The sequence below is a fragment of the Ornithorhynchus anatinus genome, chromosome 5 (genome assembly GCF_004115215.2).
Source record: "Ornithorhynchus anatinus isolate Pmale09 chromosome 5, mOrnAna1.pri.v4, whole genome shotgun sequence".
NCBI classification, from domain to species: domain Eukaryota; kingdom Metazoa; phylum Chordata; class Mammalia; order Monotremata; family Ornithorhynchidae; genus Ornithorhynchus; species Ornithorhynchus anatinus.
Window position 1 is genome coordinate 27,990,467 of NC_041732.1, and position 19,367 is coordinate 28,009,833.

A 19,367-nucleotide genomic window follows, 5' to 3' on the forward strand; every position below is an offset into this window, starting at 1 on the left:
AGTACTTCATAAATATTCTGTATTCCAATGGGTGGTCAATAAATAGTACTAATTGATATTTGTGGTTAAGGAAGTGTGGCAAGTAGTTCATTATCTTAAAATTTACCTATAACCTGCAACATTCTTCACATCTCAGAGTGATAAAAGTAGTTTTAGACCTTCAGTATTTGTTCAGTGTAAACTTTAGAATTTACTCTATCTGAAGAGCCTTACACCACACTCTTTAGTTGAAATGTTGATCTCCAAAATTGACTTTTGTAGCTCCTTATATAAACATGTTAACTTTATGGAAAATACATATGGATGTATTGGTCAAATTGGTCAAACCTCAGCTCACATAAAATGCTACATAGTTTCTCATTTGGCTATTTTAAATGTGCTATCTCAATCATAGTCAACCCATATTCATTGAACACTGAGCACTTATATTAAATGCTTGGGAAACTACACTTGAAAAAATTCATCTATCAGTCAATGGTATTTGAGTGTTTTCTATTTGCAGAGCATTGCACTAAGCACTTAGGTGAGTACAATAAAATAAGGTTGGTAGACATGAATAAGAGAAAGATCCCTCACTCAAAATTTGCCAACATATAAAATCAAAATATTCCTTCCTTCTTCCAGAATAGGATTTAGGGGAGTATAATTAGAATATTTCCCATATAAGATATTTTTAGTGGCACTATACTTTTAATGGTATGTGTTAAGTGCTTACTGCATGCCAGGTACTTTACTAAGGGCTGGGGTTGATATGAGATAATAAGGTTGGACAGAGACCCGCATGGTGCTCACAGTCTTAATTCCCAGTTTACAAAAGAGGTAACTGAGACACAGAAATGTTAAGTGACTTACCCAAGGTCACAGAAAACACAAGTGATGGAGCAGGGATTAGAACCCAAGTCCTCTTACTCCCAGGCTCATGCTCTTTCCACTAGGCCATGCTACCTCTAAGTAATCTATGCTTCTCAAATGTAAAATTACAGAATAAAATCAGAACAAATAAGAGAAATTCTAATAACTTTTTGGTACTTATGTCAAGTCTAGTTCACTGTGTAGATAAGGAGGCCAGTAGGTAAATTTTCTAGAAAATAATCAGCAAGAAATCTCAAATCTGATCTATATGTGATTTTTTTTAAAAAAGTAAGTTTTAGCTGTGCGATCTTTCATCTAGAAACCAAATACTAGTAGGCTGGACTGGAAAGAGTTAAACACACAGTCATTAGGTTATGACTTTGAAAGGTTCCTGCACTCTGAAAACCATTTTCTTAATTATTTAGTTTAACGCTTGTGTCCAAGAGAGGGGAAAAAAAAAGAGAAAAACCACATGAAATCCAAAACCTAGACATAGGGACTGGGCAAGATTGAGATAACATTAAAGATTTTATTGCTGTAGCATTATAAATTATTTCTATTATGATGGCCCCTTGGGTATTACATTGTCGGTTCACTCTCACTATTACATCACTTAATGTTATTAACACACTAGAGGTATAAAATTACAGTTTTATCATAGAAACCTTAAACACTTACATCCAAAGTACCAAATCAAGTTATCATCACTGACCAGAACTGTTTTATTGTCATTTTATCACTCATAAAATCTGAGATTCAATTTGATAGAACCGTTAAGTAAAAACCATGTCCTACATATGCTTAAACCCAACTGAAATATTAATATAAAGTGATACAGAGATGATTTCATTGTATTAAAGCAGAGGTACCCTAAAGAGATTTTAGAACCTTACATTTCTTAAGAAACTTAATGATCCATTTGCTGGTACAAAAACATGCTGAAGACCTCTCTTTGAGGCCTTCCTTTCAAAAGGTGGTAGGCATGGTTGCCTTCTTCTGGCCTTCATCATTTGCAACATCCATTCACAGTGGGGCTTTCACCAAAAAGGAATGGGTCAAGCTCAAATATTTTGTAGTTAGAAGCAAGGTCTCATTTTTAAACTGATAGATTTAAAAGTAGGTATCATTGGTGAAATTACACAAGTATCCTTGTATGTGGACTGTGGTAATCCCTGACAATCTCCACTGACAAGATTGTGATATATCAAACAGCTTTAACCTCCATTTTGGCTTGCTGTTGTATTGTCACCAAACTCTGCCAACTTCCCTAAGAGGACACTGGCTTTTTGTTTGTTTTCTACTTCCTTGTCTATGTGAGCAACACTGAATAGCACATTGTGTAAATAGCAGAATTCGGTGCCCGTAAAGGTCTGTTTTTCTGATGAAAATGTTTTGTTATATTTGTAGACTGGCCCATACCAGTTTGCTTCAGGCTCATTGTTAGAATACTGATAGTTTGATAACAGTAGGAAAAATTTAGAAATAATGTACATCAAAATACACACAAGTGCTAAGGGTAAGGATATGAACATAAACGCTGAGTATTATACTGACAATGTGAGGAAATCCTCCTAGAGAAGATAAGTTTTCAGGAGGAGCCTGAAGATGAAATTACCTTTTTTAACTTTCTTTCTGCAAATAGTGATGTGGTGGAAGTTCTGGTTTGAATACCAGCTTATCAAGGAAAGGCAGCATATGTCTTCCTATTTCATTACTCTCCAGTGCATTTCGAAATAACTGATTACTACTGTTGAATACAGGAGAAATTGTCACACTTGGAGTAGTGATCTGCACACTTTGTTTTCCAAATTGCAATTAACTTTGGGAGAAGGAGTAAGGAGGGCAACAAGAGTATGATTTCCACATTTTTTTTCTAAATTAAAATTTATGTTCAGATTTTTTCTGTGTGGTAAAAATTTTATATAAAAAAATCCCTAAGAAGAAACATCACAACTAGAATGTCATCTGGCCTTCACTCTTTTTCCCCAGGAAGCCTTTAGAACAAAATTCACAAAGTTTTTTCCCAATTTCTCTCAAGTTCTCTGCTATCCAAGCTAAAAAATGCAGGCAATCATTTCTCAGTAATAGTCTTCCAAGGAGTATGCTCCTTTCCTGGTTATCGTCTCCCTATTGGATTATATGCAATATTCCTAAAATCTATTCTTTCATCCCCAACCAAACTATTACACTTATTTAAGCACTTATCCTATCCCACCTTGGCTACTACATCTGCCTCCTCACTATCTCCTTTCTCTCTCCACTCCAGTCAATACTTCATGCTGCTGATTGGGTCATTTTTCAAATAAAATGTTCTGTCACTGTCCCTCCCCATCTTAAGAACTTCCAGTGGTTGCCCACCCACATCTGTATCAACAGAAACTCCTTTGAACCACTCAATCAACTCGCCCACTCCTACCCTACTTCACTGATTTCCTACTACAGCCCAGCCCACACACTTCACTTCTCTAGCACCAGCTTGCTCACTGTACCTGTATCTTATCTATCTCACTGCGACCCTTTTCCCATGCCCTCTCTCTGGCTTGGAAAAATGTTCCTAGGAGAGAACACCCTATATTGCCTGAAACAGAATGGCTCTTGCCATCACCTATAACTCAATCAGTTTTTCCTGTGCTCTCCATTTCAGAATCACTTTGATATGAAGAACAACCATTTCAAAGACTTTTAAAGAGAGAAGAGTATTCTGAAAGACAATCAAAAACAAATAAATAAAACTTGTAAATGTTGATTAATCATTAAAACTAAATTAGCTTTCAATAGTATACGGTTTAAAACACTTTAAAGCATCAGGGTTTGTTTGGGGAACCTCTTTCCACTGGAGTAATTTAATCATGTTTCTTTAATCAGTGACATTTCATCAACACTGATTTTTGGGGGGAAAAAAACTTGACACATATCAAATAGTCCTCCATCAGGAAAAACAAGTGACATAGAGTGTCAAGAGAAGAGTCTATAAAATGTGAGGCCCAGGAAAGCCATTAACAGTGGAGAGAAGCAGGTTACTATTAACTTAATCAAATCTTGTAAGTAAGATGTTTCAAAATAACAGTTTAAGCAGGGAAAGAAATATGACACCACTTCATTTGCTATGAACTGGTATTGATCAATGAATTAATAGCATTGATTGAGCACTTACTGTGTTGCAGAGCACTGTACTAGGTACTTAGGATAGCAAAAAGAAGTAAAAGATACAAACCCTGCCACAAATCACTCGTATTCTAACTGGGGGAAAAGACGTAAAATAATTTTAGAAGAAGATGATGAATAGCCAATGAGCGCTTAAATAATAGACCAGTCAGTCAATTAATCAAGAACACTTACTGAGCACAAAGCACTGGGGTCAATTATATTTATTGAGTGCTTACTATGTGCAGAGCAGTGTACTAAGCACTTGGGTCTTGGGAGAGCACAATATAATGGAGTTGGTAATTAGGATACCTGCCTAGAGCAGTTTATATTCTGGAGTAGGAGAAAGACCCTAAAATAAATTACAGATAAGATAAATGGGAGATTCTAAGGATATGAACCTAAGTGCTGTGTTGGAGGGGTATAAAGTGGTACACGCCCAAGAGCATAATCATTGCAGAGGGGATAGTGAATTGGGTGCAGACATGAGGAAACTAATCAGGGAAGCCTTCCTCAAGGAGGTATGAATTTAGAAGGTTTTTGAAAATGGGGAGGGTAGTCGACTGTCAGATGTGAATGAGAACAGAATTCTAGGCCGGAGGGAGGATGTGTAAAAGGGGTCAGTAATAAAGACAGAGAAGATTGAGGTTACATGAGTAGGTTTGCTAGAGGAGCAAAATGTGCAGTATGGCTTGTAGATGGGTTATGTGGGGTTTCTTTTTCAGGCAGAGAGAAATCCACAAAGATTAGGTGTTTTTGAGGAATGGGGACATGTGAACTCAACCTCTTTTTTTTCTTTTTTTTTTTTCCAGAAAGTGTCCAGGTGGCTCATAGTATTTAACAAATATCACTAGACAAAAATAAAAGTAAGAACACCTAGTGAGAAGTGGATACAATTGCTCATTTCATATATTCATAAAAGTGAAACAGTGAAATTTAACTATTCCTAATAGCTGCCTACCTAAAGACATTTACCCCTATGGATAATTTATATTAAATTATGGATATGGTGGACATGATTTTGTCTTTTTTGCAAGTATGGGTGACCAGAGGAATGGAATAATATTTCCCTTGATAAGTATTAAATTTACAGTTTTCCTCATCTGCTAGTTTATCTTAGGTAGAATCTATCCTGAAGGCAAAAAGTGAGAATTACAAATTATTTTTTTTTAAAAATTGTTTTCAAAGCAAGACATAACCATTCTAAGTCCCCAAAATATGCATATTACTCCAATAGCAACTGGATTTGGGGTTATACTTGGGGCTCCCTGGGCACTCCAGACTTACTTTTAACTTTGTAGGGATGAAGTACCAGAAACTCAAGCCTCCTGGTTTGGTAGCAAGAAGTGCACAACTTTGTCCTAACAAGGGTTGTGTCCATTTGGAGATTGAAAAGTAACATTATTTGAACTCCGGAGTCTCATACCACAGAACTGGAAGTGAACTTCCAGATCATACAATTGCATGTTCCCCTGCCCAAGGTCTGGAGCAATTCAAAGCAATCCCAGAGACAGGACATTCTTTTATTTTTAAGGGTCTCCAAAGAAAGAAATGCTTGCTTTTTAAAAACCACCACCACACTGCTAAAACTTAAAAGGTTTGTATGACCCCACAATCATTTTGAGCCACATATTTACATGGCTCATTATTCCCAAAGTATATTGTTTTTCTTCCCTAGACTATAACGTATTTACCAATCTTAGCCTCATTGTCTTTTCACATCTCTTAGTTTAGAAGGAAATTAATACTGACATGATAATAGTAATAGTAATAATAATTATTATGGTATTTGTTAAGCACTTACTATGTGCCAAGCTCTGTTCTAAGTGCTGGGGTAGATACAAGCTAATCAGGTTGTCCCACGTGGAGCTCACAGTCTTAATCCCCATTTTACAGATGAGGTCACTGAAACACAGAGAAGTTAAGTGACTTGCCCAAAGTCACACAGCTGACAAGGGGCAGAGCCAGGATTAGAACCCATGACCTTTGACTCCCAAGCCCGGGCTTTTTCTGTTAAGCCATGCTGCTTCTCAATAATAATAATGAAATTTAAGTGCTTATTATTCAATAGTATTTATTGAGCGCTTACTATGTGCAGAGCACTGTACTAAGCGCTTGGGATGAACAAGTCGGCAACAGATAGAGACAGTCCCTGCCATTTGACGGGCTTACAGTCTAATCGTACCAAACACTGTGCTAAAAGCTGGAACAGTTACAAGGGATTCAGATTAAGCACCGTCCCTGTTCTAACCAGGGTTCATATTCTCAGTATGAGGGAGAAGAAGTGTTGAATCTCCATTTACAGATGAAGAATTTGGGGCCCAGAGAAGGTAAGTGACTTGCCCAGGGTCATCCAGGAGGCAAGTGGCTGAGGTGGAATTAGAACCTAGGCCTTTCGACTCCCAGGTCCCTGCTCTTTCCACTAGAGTATGATATAGACAAGAGTCTATGCCTGCATGGGGTTTGTGTATAAAGATATGCTGACATATGAAGAGCTTTAACTCAAAATAAATATCCATTGCTTTTTAAGTTTAAATTTGGGGCAAACTTTCTATTTAGAGAACATAAGTTCTAGACCTTTATTACCAAAATGCTATTACAAATTTGGTTTAACTGTTGATTTTCTCTTTGTTCTGATGCTTTCTATAGACGTATACTGAAATATTACAAGACAAAGAAACCGTGAGCTCTCACATATACATAGGTTTAATAGCGGCAACCACATCCATTTCAGAACTATATCAATCCAATAACATTCAGGACTCTCTATATAAACACACCAAGCAATAGGATGTGACCATTGAACTAGCCAATCATATTCTGGCATAGACACAAAACCACCATAGCAACAAAGATGATAGCTTAGTAACAGCAGCTGCTGCTTGATTGAAAACATTAGAAAAATATTACATTATATCTGTATTCCCTGTTTTTATATTTACTTTGATTCAAAGTGAAAAAAATATTTATAAGAAATCCTAAAGACATTTTGTATTTTTTTTTATGCTTTGAAAGCTTGGGATGATATTTATCTTCACACGTGAAAACAACACTGAATAACTCCCAAATGTCGGACTCCTCACTTGGGAAAATAAGTGCCAACTGATGTCTGAGGCACGTGGGTAAATCATAACTTACTCTTTGGCATAAAATTCAAACTTCTTTCCCTCAGGTTTAGGCTGCTTCATGACTGTCAGTTAATCATTTTTCTCTAGCTGTCTCCCGTATCTCTCAGTTCCACCCCTCTGGGTTGGTTCGCTGACAGCTTTGTTTCCATCCCACAGTGCAACTCCACGTGCTCCTCAAAATGGGCTTTCACTATTTTCTAAAGAGTGTCTTCCATCTGCAGTCCTGAAGACTGTCTTCCCAAGTAACCAAGACCATTTTACTCCTGGCCTAATTCTGTGGGTCTTATGAGTTGTAAACTGCTTGAGGGCAGGCCTAGTAGAGTTAGCATTGAATTGGGCATCAGATGATCCAAGCCATGATGATTTTCAAACCAGTCCAAAATTTGCCTCTAAATGACCTTTAACTTCTCAGTTTTCTCACTGATAAAGTGTAAATAAAATACTTGTTCTCCCTCTTTCTTAGGCTGTGAACCCCATGTGGGACAGACTCTCCAATAGAATTGTTTTATTTTATCCCAGTGCTTATCACAGTGCTTGGCACCTAGAAAGTCCCTGATAAAAGCCATCATTAATTATATTTACCAATTACTCACTGAATTCATTGCATTGTAGTAAGTGCTTGGGAAAATACAATAGATACATGAGGCATTTTCTCTGTCTGCGAGTTTATACTCTAAGGAAAAGAAAGACAAGAAAATCTATAAATAGTGGAATCAGAATAAAGTTCAACTGAATATACCTATGAATCCAAATGCTGAGGGTAGGCAGACAAATACGAAAATGCTGAAGTTTGCTATTGAGTTGGTATGTGCGGTGTTGGGGATTAACAGAGGAAGACTTGCTGGAGGTGGTGGCATTTTAGAAGGGCTTTCATGATAGGGAGGGCTGAGGTCTGGTGGATTTGATTAGAAAGGGAGATCTGGGACAGTGCATGCTGGAGGAGGGTGCAGCAAGTGTGGGGGGTGCGGCAAGTGTGGGGTACAGTTAAGAGACAAGCTTGGGAGGAATATAAATAAAAAAATAAAAAATAACATTAGTGGGAGAGAAGAGTCAATATGTAAAGTGAGAGAGCTAGTGGAGAGCTTAAGATGGTATTGTTTGATGCAGAGGATGATAGGAGTCTTAAAGTTTTTCTGAGGAGTGAAAAGATCTGTGCTCAGAGATGTTTCAGGAGGGTAATCTGGGCAGCAGCATGGAGTGTAAACTAAAGGAGAGAAAAACTGATAGACAATGTTTACAGCAGGATGTTGGCTGTTTGGGTTGAGAAGAAGGGGAAGAAACCAGGGGTTCAGAGGATCTGGATTCTGGAGGAAGAATTGGCAGGATTTAACAGTTTATAGGAAGTGAGATAAGAATAAAGGTGAAGAGTAGACAGTAACACCAGTTATTGGTTTTAAGGGCAGGGAGGGTGATAGTTGGTCTCTGGAAATAGAAAGTGGGAAGGAGGATAAAGTTTGGTAGGGAAGGTCAATTTTGGACTTGTTGAGGTTGAAGTACTGGCAGGTAATCCAATTGAAGATGTTCTGGAAACAGGAAGAGATGGGAGATTAAATAGCAGGAGAGACTACAAGTTTCCTCTAATATAGCTTCATTTTTTTTTGGTGTTGGATAAGTGCTCACTATGTGCCAGGCACTGCACTAATCATTGGGGTAGAGACAAGATAATCAGGTCAGGCACAGTTGGGGTTCACAGCTTTAATTGCCATTTTACATATGAGGAAACTGAGGTACAGAGAGGTTAAGTGACTTACCCAAGTTGTCACAGCAAAGTGGCAGAGCCAGAATTAGAGCCCAGGTCCGCTGACTCACAGAACTGTGCTGTTTCCACCAGGCCACACTCAAATGGTGTAAATTCATACTCTTTGACAGGTAGGCTATTGAGAGGATTTTTTTATGTTTTAAGTTTTATGTTCAATACTAGGTGATCCCACTGAGGGCAGGTCAAGGAATTGGAGGATATTACACAAGATCAGTTAAACATAGAATACCAGAATAATAGGGTTTATTATTTTTATAGTATTTATAAGCACTTTGTAGCTATATGGCAAGCACTTTGCAAAACACTAGGGTAGAGGCAAAATAGATGGTTACAGTCCCTCCTCCAAACAGAGCTAACTAACTATAAAGAGAGCAGGTGTCTTAGCCCCATTTTACAGTTCAAGAAACGTGGGCATAAAGAAGTTAAGTGACTTGCCTAAGGTTTCATCATAGGTCAGTGCCAGAGCTAGCATTAGAACCCACGTCTCCTGACTTTTGGCCCCATGGTCATTTAAGTACAATATCCTCCAGGTGGAAATTTGGAAATGAATTGGATGGAATAGTATTTTAATCACAAAGATGCAGTAAAAGCTGTTTAATGTTAGAAAAGTTATGATAAAAGCAATATGAACTACTACTAGATAGGCCCTCAGTATGTCACTTATGATAGAATGTTTTTAAGGATGTGTGCCGTTTTATTTGAAATAATAATAGTGGTATTTAAGTGATTACTATGTACTGTTCTCAGCACCAGGGTGGATATCAGCAAATCAGGTTGGACACAGTCCTTGTCCCATGTGGGGCTCCCAGTTTTAATCACCATTTTGTCAGTGAGGGAACTGAGGGCCAGAGAAGTGAAGTGACACGTCGAAGACTGAGCTCCTTATCTTCCCTTCCAAACCTTGACCTCTCCCTGACTTGCCCAACACTGTGGACGGCACTACCATCTTTTCCATCTCACAAGCCGGCAACCTTGGTATCATCCTTGATTCTGCTCTCTCTTTCACACCACACATCCAATCAGTCACCAAAACCTGCACAACATCACCAAGATCCGCCCTTTCCTCTCCATCCAAACCACTACCTTGTTGGTACAATCTTTCATCATATCCCGACAGGATTACTCCATCAGCCTCCTTTCTGATCTCCCAACCTCCTCCATTCTATACTTCACTCTGCTGCCCGGATTATCTTTCTATAGAAACGCTCTGGGCATGTCACCTCCGTCCTCAAACATCTCCAGTGGTTGCCTATCCACCTTCTCATGAAGCAAAAACTCCCCACTATTGTCTTCAAAGCGCTCCATCACCTTGCCCCCTATTTGGAGAGGCAGCGTGGCTCAGTGGAAAGAGCATGGGCTTTGGAGTCAGGGCTCATGAGTTCGAATCCCAGCTCTGCCACTTGGCTGTGTGACTGTGGGCAAGTCACTTCATTTCTCTGTGCCTCAGTTCCCTCATCTGTAAAATGGGGATTAAGACTGTGAGCCCCACGTGGGACAACCTGATTCCCCTATGTCTACCCCAGCGCTTAGAACAGTGCTCGGCACATAGTAAGCGCTTAACAAATACCAACTATTATTATTATTATTATTATTACCTCACCTCCCTTCTCTCCTACAGCCCAGCCCACACACTCCGCTTCTCTGCTGCTAACCTCCTCACTGTGCCTCGTTCTCTCCTGTCCCACCGTCGACCCCTGGCACACATCCTCTCTGGCTTGGAATGCCCTCCCTCCTCACATCCACAGAACTAGCTTTTTTCCCCCCTTCAACACCCTACTGAAAGTTCACCTCCTCCAGGAGGCCTTCCCAGACTGAGCCCCCTTTTTCCTCTGCTCCTCCTCCCCTCCCCTAGTCCCAACTCCCTCCCTCTGCTCTATCCCCCTCCCCACCCCACAGCACTTGTGTATTTTTGTTCATTTTTTTTTGTATTAATGATGTACATATATCTAAAATTCTATTTATCTATTTGATGCTATTGATGCCTATCTACTTGTTTTGTTGTCTGTCTCCCCCTTCTAGACTGTGAGCCCGTTGCTGTGTAGGGATTGTCTCTGTTGCCAAAGTGTACTTTCCAAGTGCTTACTAATAATAATAATGTTGGTATTTGTTAAGTGCTTACTATGTGCCGAGCACTGTTCTAAGCGCTGGGGTAGATACAGGGTAATCAGGTCCCTTGCGGGACTCACAGACTACGGTGCTCTGCACACAGTAAGCACTCAATAAATACGATTAAATGAATGAATGAATGAACTTGCCCGAGGTCACCCGGCCAGCATGTGGTAGAGCCTGGATTAGAACCCGTAACCATATGACTGCCAGGCCCAAACTCTATCCACTACACCTTGCTGCTGTTATTCTGCATATCCAGTAATAATGATGATGAAAATGAAAATAATCATAATACAAATAATGATCATGGTATTTGGGTCAAGCACTGCTCTAAGCATTGGGGAAAATACAAGATAAATAGGTCAGCCACAATCCCTTTCCTTAATAGGGCTCACAATCCAAGTAAGAGGAGCAAGAGGAGGTCTTGAATTCCCTTTTCATAAATGAGGTACTTGAGGCACAAAGAAGTTGTGACTTTCTCAAGGTCAAACAATGGGCATATGTTGGAGTCAGGATTAAAACCCAGGTCCTTTGACTCCCAGACCTGTGCTCTTTCAACTAGGCTTGGTGCTCCAAATTGTTGACTTTCATCAACACATGTATCTCAGCCCTTGATTTGTATTTAAAAGACATTTTCTGGGCTTTATAAATAATAGTAATAGAAATAATCTTCTGAAAGTTCTTGGAGAATGTTTTAGAATCATTGCCTGTTTGTGACAACCACTTTACATTATGTCAGGTGATTCCTGAATTGCAAAATGTTAGTTGTGCATGGAAGAGACATGTTTTTCCTCTTCATTTTAGGCCAAAAGGTGCCAAGAGGACTAAGTTTTAGTAAACATTCTAAAAAAGCAGCAGGATAAACGAACAAAAGAACGGCAACATTCTAGTGAACTGAAGGATCCAAATTTGTCCATATGCTTATTTATAACAGCTAATGACAGAAGTCCATGCCCTATGCTTCCTGTTTCTGTGGGCACCAGATGCTGCCAGGTGAGATCTGAGTAAATGCAAGGGTGCACCTGTTTATCATATTGTACTCTCCCAAGGGCTTAATACAGTTCATCATTCACATTTAAGTGCTTATTCATTTCAATCAATGTATTTATTTAGCACTTACTGTGTGCAGAGCACTGTACTAAGCACCTGAGAGAGTACGATATAGCAATAAACAGGCACATTCCCTACCCACGTTGAGCTTAGAGTCTAGAAGGGGAGACAGACATTAATACCAGTGAATGAAATGCAGATATGTACATGAGGGCTGTGGGGCTGGAAAGGGGGATAATAAAGTGAACAAATCAGGGCAATGCAGAAGGGAGTGGGAGAAGAAGAAAGGAGAGCTTAATCAGGGAAGCCCTCTTGAAGGAGCCATGCCTTCATTAAGGCTTTGAAGGAGGGGAGAGTAACTGTCTTGGGATTTCAGGAGGGAGGGCATTCCAGGCCAGAGGCAGGATATGGGTGAGGAGTCGATGGCAAGATACATGAGATCGAGGTGCAGTGAGAAGGTTACCATTAGAAGACCAAAGTGTGCAGACTTGTTTGGGAGAGTAGTGAGGTGAAGTAGGAAGGGCCAAGGTGGTGGTGCACTTTAAAGCCACTGGGGAGGAGTTTTGTTGATGGGGAGGTGGATGGGCAACCACTGGAGTTTCTTACTGTGTGCAGAGCATTGTACTAAGCCTTGGGAGAGTACAGTATAAAAACAAACTGACATATTCCATGGTCACAAGTTTACAGTCTAGAGGGAGAGACAGACATTAATATGAATAAATAAATGTGCTGTGGGGCAGGATGTTCTGTGTAGGCAGTAGGGGCTCTGGATAATGGCATAAAGTCGTTTGAGTTTTTTTTCTTTAACTACATATATTATTGGCATGTTTACCCTAAGAATTTAGAGCTGACATTCAAAAGTCTTGCATTTTTATCTTGTTCAGCCTCCAACTGACGTATGGTCTGGCCTTGGACAAGTTAGTAACCATTTTGTGCTCATTAACTGAAAATCATCATCATTGGTTTTTACCTAATGACTACTGGTGCATAGCACTGCCCTAAGCATTTGGGAACATTCAGTTAAAAGACCAAGTCCTTGCTCTCAATGAGTCGACACTTTATTTGTAAATGTTGCCTACTTCTTCCTCTCAAGGAGATGGTGAGGACAACATGACAACATGAGATAATTGATGTGAAAGCACTTACCATATACAAAAAAAGCTCTATTTAAATTCAAATATGTTACCAACTCAAGAAAATGCATAAATTATGTAATTATGTTAAAGATCAAATTTATCCAAAAAATATAAATGTGGAAAATTTTGATTTGAGGTTTTATCTTGATAAGAAAGATATTTGAGTTCCTTATCTATTATGGGCAGAAATGGCAAAATTTCAACCTGAAAATTGACTGAGAATAAACATAATTTGTATAACTATATTAAAAATATGTCCTAATAGCATGCAACTATTAATCTGCATGAATATAACAAGATTTACAACATTAAATCAACTCTAGTCTATTGTTCACTCCCAAGTGCTTAGTCCAGTGCCCTGCACATAATAAATATAATTTACTTATATTAATTTCTGTCTCCCCCTCTAGACTGTAAATTGGTTTTGGCCAGGAAAGAGTCCACTAATACTGTTGTATTATCCCAAGTGTTTAATGCAGTACTTTGCATATAATAATAATAATAATAATGGTATGCGTTAAGTGCTTACTTTGTTCCAGGCACCGTACTAAGTGCAGGGATATAAGAAAATCGAGTTGGACACAGTCCTTGTCCCATATATTAATAATGGTATTTGTTAAGTGCTTACTATGTGCCAAGCACTGTTCTAAGTGCTGGTGCTGATACAAAGTAATCAGGTTGTCCCACATGGGGCTCAGTCTCAATCCTCCTTTTACCGATGAGATAACTGAGGCGCAGAGAAGTGAAGTGACTTGCTCATACTCACACACAGCAGACAAGTTACGGAGATGAGATTAGAACCCATGACCTTCTGACTCCCAGTCCCATGCACTATCTACTGCTTCTCCTCAATAAGAGCTCAGTAAATATTACTGATTGATGTAGTCAGTCAGCCTTCGTATTTCAGGTAGTTCAGTGTATTCTTTACTAAGATCCTAAGGAGAGGCATTGCTCTAAGACATAACAGTTTTGAAATCCTCAAAGAAAGGTTTCTATATAAATGCTAGGGATCACCATTTTGAAGGGAGATTCAATCAATCAGTGGTATTTAACTGAGTCCTTACTGTGCAGAGAGCACTGTACCCTGTGTTTGGGAGAGTATAGTACAATACAGTTGATAGGTGTGATCCTTCCACACAAAGAGCTTACAGTCTAGAGTGGAAAACAGATGTGATATGAATTAGAGATAGGGAAATAGTAGAGTACAAGGATACATACATAAGTGTTGTAGGGCTGTGGTGAGTATCAAAGTGCTTATAGGGTACACAGCCAAGTGTGTAGTGGACATTGAGGGGAGGCCGGGTAGGAGAAATGAGGAGTTAGTCAGGGAAGGCCTCCTCGTGGAGGTGTGATTTTTAGGAAGGCTTTAAAGATGGGAGAGTGGTGGTCTGTAGGATATGAAGGGAAAGGGAGTCCAAGTCAGAGGGACACGTGGGCAGAGTCAGTCACCAGATTGATGAGATTGAGGTTAGAAGAGCAAAATATGCAGACTGGGTTGTAGTAGAATTGCAAACCTAAAGGTGCTTTGGGTGCTAATGTTCAAATGGGTGTTCCTCCTTTCATATCAAATTTTAGATTAGATTTACTTTAACATTCTTCCCTAAGAGATACTAGATAACCTGAGAAACATGAGAGACAGTCACAGAATGGAAAAGCCATTTAGAGGGTTTGAATTCTAATCCCAGTTCTGCAATTTGTCTGCTGTGTCACTTTGGGCAAATCATTTAACTTCTTGTGCCTCAGTTACCTCATCTGTAAAATGGGGATTAAGATTAAGGGACATGGAATGTGTCCAACTTTAGCTTTTATCTACCCCAATTCTTACAGGACTTGGATTCAGAAGACTTGAATTATAATCCCACCTCTGCAACTTGTCTCCTGTGTCAGTTTGGGCAAGCCACTTAACCTCCCTGGGCCTTATTTACATCAACTGTAAAAGGGGGATTAAGACTGTGGGACAGGGACTGTGTCCAATCTGATTATGTACCCCAGTGCTTAGTACAGTTTCCGGAACATAGTAAGCACTTAGCAAATACCATTAAAAAGAAAAAAAGAGATTTGGCTCTCAGGCTGACTCCCCAATTCACCTGCTGTGTGACCTTGGGCAAATTATTTAACTTCTCTCTGTCTCATTCTTAAAGTGGAGGTAAAATATTTGTTCCCTTTCCCTCTCATTTTGTGAACTTGAGTGGGACAGGGACTGTGCCTGATCTGATTATCTCATATGTGCCCTAGAGATTAGCACACTAAGTGCTTAATGAATATTATCATTATGTAATTTGTTGAGAGTGGGACAAGAATCTGACAGTTTGAAAGAAATTACTTGTAGCTATTAAAAATTATCTTTGTATTTATCAAACGTCTCACTCCAGGCAGTTGTCTCCAGGGCTACTGAGAAAACTTTTTCCCATCTTTAGTATGCTACTTCTGTAAATGTGTATTTTACAGCTCTGCAGATAATGCATCCATGTAAATATAGTTAAATACCCTCACAATTTCCTTTCTCATGTTGTAATCTCTCTATATTGTGCTACAGTAAGAAGACATTTCATTTAATAAAGTGATCCATTTCCAGCACTGGGTTTGAGATTGATTTCTCTTTAATATTTCTGCTGCCACAGTGCTTATATTTATCCCAGTATTAGCCTGGGGTACATTTATTAATTTTTCTAGCATATGTTCTCAGTTACAATTCAGGTGCCTCACATCCATATTCAATTTACCAACGAGAGTTTATATCATCATAAAGAAGACTGCAAGCAACCTTACTGGCATTAACAATTATTTAGGTGGTTCCTTTTCAGATTTAGTATAAAAATAAGTACAGGAGTCAGGTTGGAAGCAAGTGAATTTGAACAGAATATCATTTCTTGATACTATCTTCAAGCTTTCTTCTGTAGAGATTTACCACGGTCTGTAATTTGGCAAGATAAATGAAGTGTTTTCACTGTGTTATCACTTATGCCCCATGGCAGATTTGCTTCCACATTCTGCCTTTTGCCTTTTGGACCTGTCATTCAGTCCTTCCGAGGAGAAGGCAGCAGGGAGCCACACGGGAAAGGAGAGCCTAAAGGAGGAGGAGGGGAGCAGGGGGGAGAGTTGGAGGAAGGAGAAAATCATCTCTTTGCTAATCACCTATCACAAGCAATGAAATTCGCAGGCTCCATGCCAACTAGGTACATTTCAGAGGAAAGAGGGGGAGGGAAATGTGTCACTCAAGGCTGATATTTATGAAAGATGACAGTTTGCAAATATCTCAATCTTGGACAAGGCTGCTCCAGTGACACAGAGGAGTGTTGCAAAATTGGAAGAGTCAGCAGCCAACATTTATTTCATCAGAACCTGTCCAATCCTCGCTGATCACTTGACATTCTGGGGATTGCTGGCACCAGAGGGCCTCTTTCTATTGGTTACTTTCATTTAGTTTGCATGGACTAGTCTAAAGAGTTGTAATAAATATGTAAAGAAAGATGAAAGGAATGGCTTCTGCAGAGAACCAGCCCAGAGCTGCTATATCCTTTTTAGCTATGCCAAATGGGAAAGGTGGTAATTACATTTCTATTGATTGTAACTCATTGTGGACAATGAGATGGAAGCCTTGGGTAAAGATGAGAGAGACGTTCCTTTTATTACAAACAATGGGGGAGAGGCTGTGTTTTGGGTATATGATAGTCACACCCAAGACAGTCACCCCATTTTCTTGATGAGGGATACCCTTCCCCCTGAACTCCTCAGTACTAGAAGTCAAAATGAACAAAGGCTGCTCTAAATGTATTTTGATCAACATAATACAAATGATCTATTTTGATCAGCAGCAATCTTTTTTTCTGCTTCAAAGAATTCTGGGAACTTTTCAAGATGACCTCTAATATGCTGAAAATTTGAGGGGAAGTTGACAGTTTTTCCTTTGTGGCCTTTATGTGTCCATGAATACACAACTGTGGCCCATTTCTTGCCAATAACAGACTTTGTTGGAGTATCACCCCCAGATACGTGAAGTCTCCTGACCTGTTTCCGGTGCTCTCTCTTTTACACTCTCCTGACTCACATAGAGAAAAATAGATTGAACATGAGAAAATGCATTTAAATTAAATTTGGGGGAGATTATGGTGGGGCATAAGAAAGGATTTTGGTGTGTTGTCCCTAGGAGGACCTCTCAGGGTGCATGCAAAAGAGCAGCATCTTCTTCAAGAATAGATAATCATCTGCCCTGGAGGCAAGGGGTTGAAACAGAAAATCTCTCAAGAACTCTTTTAGCTAAGGGATTCTATGAGTCTATGGTTCTCTGATGGAGTCTCCAGAATACTTCTGGAATCCTGCATGGCTTAGTGGAAAGAGCACGGGTTTGGGAGTCAGAGGATGTGGGTTATAATCCCGGCTCAGCCACTTGAATCTGCTCTGCCAGGTTGAACTGAATGTCACCACTGGTTGTCACCACTGAATAGAGCATGGGCTGGGAGTCAGAAGGTCATGGGTTCTAAACCCTGCTCCACCACTTGTCTGCTATGTGGCCTTGAGCAAGTCACTTCACTTCTCTGGGCCTCGTAGCTCATTTGTAAATTGGGGAATGAGACTGTGAGCCCAAACCCAATTTGTTTGTACCCAACCCAGTGCTTAGTACAGTGCTTGGTGTGTAGTAAGCACTTAAATGCTACTATTATTACTATTATTATTATTACTATTAAAGAATCAAGGTGAACAGAATGATACAAAGTAGCAGCGGCCCTCCTGAGCTAAGGCAAGTGGTTGGCACGACAACCAGAACTGCCAGGTGAACGCCTCTCTTAATTACTGCTATAGTTAGTAATTCATTGTAGATGATTGCATTATTCTAAAGGTCTTAGTATTAGTAATGGTTATTGTCCTACTGTAGTTTCAGGGAAGGCTAGTGTTTTCCGTCACCCTTAATATCACTGCTGAGAATTCCATTCTCTCTCACAGGCTAAAGATGTCAAGGTTCTATGTACATCATTACAGCAAAGTCTAAGTAAAAAGAGGTGGCTTACTTTTTTCAGAATACACAAATCTCTGCTCATTTTTGAAAGAGATATATTCAATTAAAAACCATATTCTTCATTCACCTATGCTTTGTGTTTTTTGGAAATCTTGAACAATTTAAAGATAAATGCAGTGTAATACAATTTTCCCTTCAATTATGCAAAATTGGTCTGTTCCAGTTTGAAAATTTCAGCTGCCTCTCTGCGTGCATGATGATTAAACACAGAGTGGAATTTACTTATCATAGAGCAGGAACATAGATGCTGTTTCCACCCCTGGACCAGGAGTCATAGAGCCTGCTCCGGCATACATAAACGAAAAATGCTTCAGGAATCCTGAAATGACTTCTCCACTATTTCTCTGGAGGCAGCCTTGATTTCTTGGATGAAATAGGATTGGTTAGAATTAAACTTGTATCTGCAAGTGTAAATTTTCTAGCTAGTGTTCCCTTTTAATCAGGAAGAATCTCGGATGAAGGGAGTGGGGCAGAGTAGTACATACAGTCCTTTTAAAATACTTACATTTGAGAATATATGAATCACCTGAAGTCATCTCAAAAAAAAAAAAAGTGAAAAAACATTCATTTAGAAGAGTGGTGTTTTCACTGCGGCCTTCATCTAATACTACTTCCAAGTTCACCCCCCAGAATCCTAATGATTTTTCTCAAATGGGGAAAGCATCAGTGGAAAATATGGATGTTCCTCTTGATATGTGTTCATGCACCATGTTTGGGACTGTCTTCCTGATCCACTTAGTAAATAACAAAGAGAAATTGACACCTTTCTCGATGACTAGGATCAGAAGAAATTTTACAGCAGGGTTCTGGAATCTATGGCTTTTTAATGATATTTTTAGTTAATTTATTCCTATTACTGCATCTAGATAATCAACACTCTCCAGTATACAGAATTTATGAATGTATCCTTAAAGTCTATTGCTTCCCTACTTGTAATTTATTTTACTGTTGGTCTCCCCAACTAGATCGTAGGCTTAATGAGAGCAGGAATCATATCCACTTACTCTTTTGTGTTTTTTCAAGTGCTTAGTACAGTGGTCTGTACACAGTAAGTGCTTACGAAATATGACCGATTGATTGACTCTCCTCCCCCAACCTTTCCATGTCATCTGCCCATGGCAAGAGTTTACCTCCAAGTGTGAGGGGACCTTTATCCAGGTGTACTGCTAGAGGCT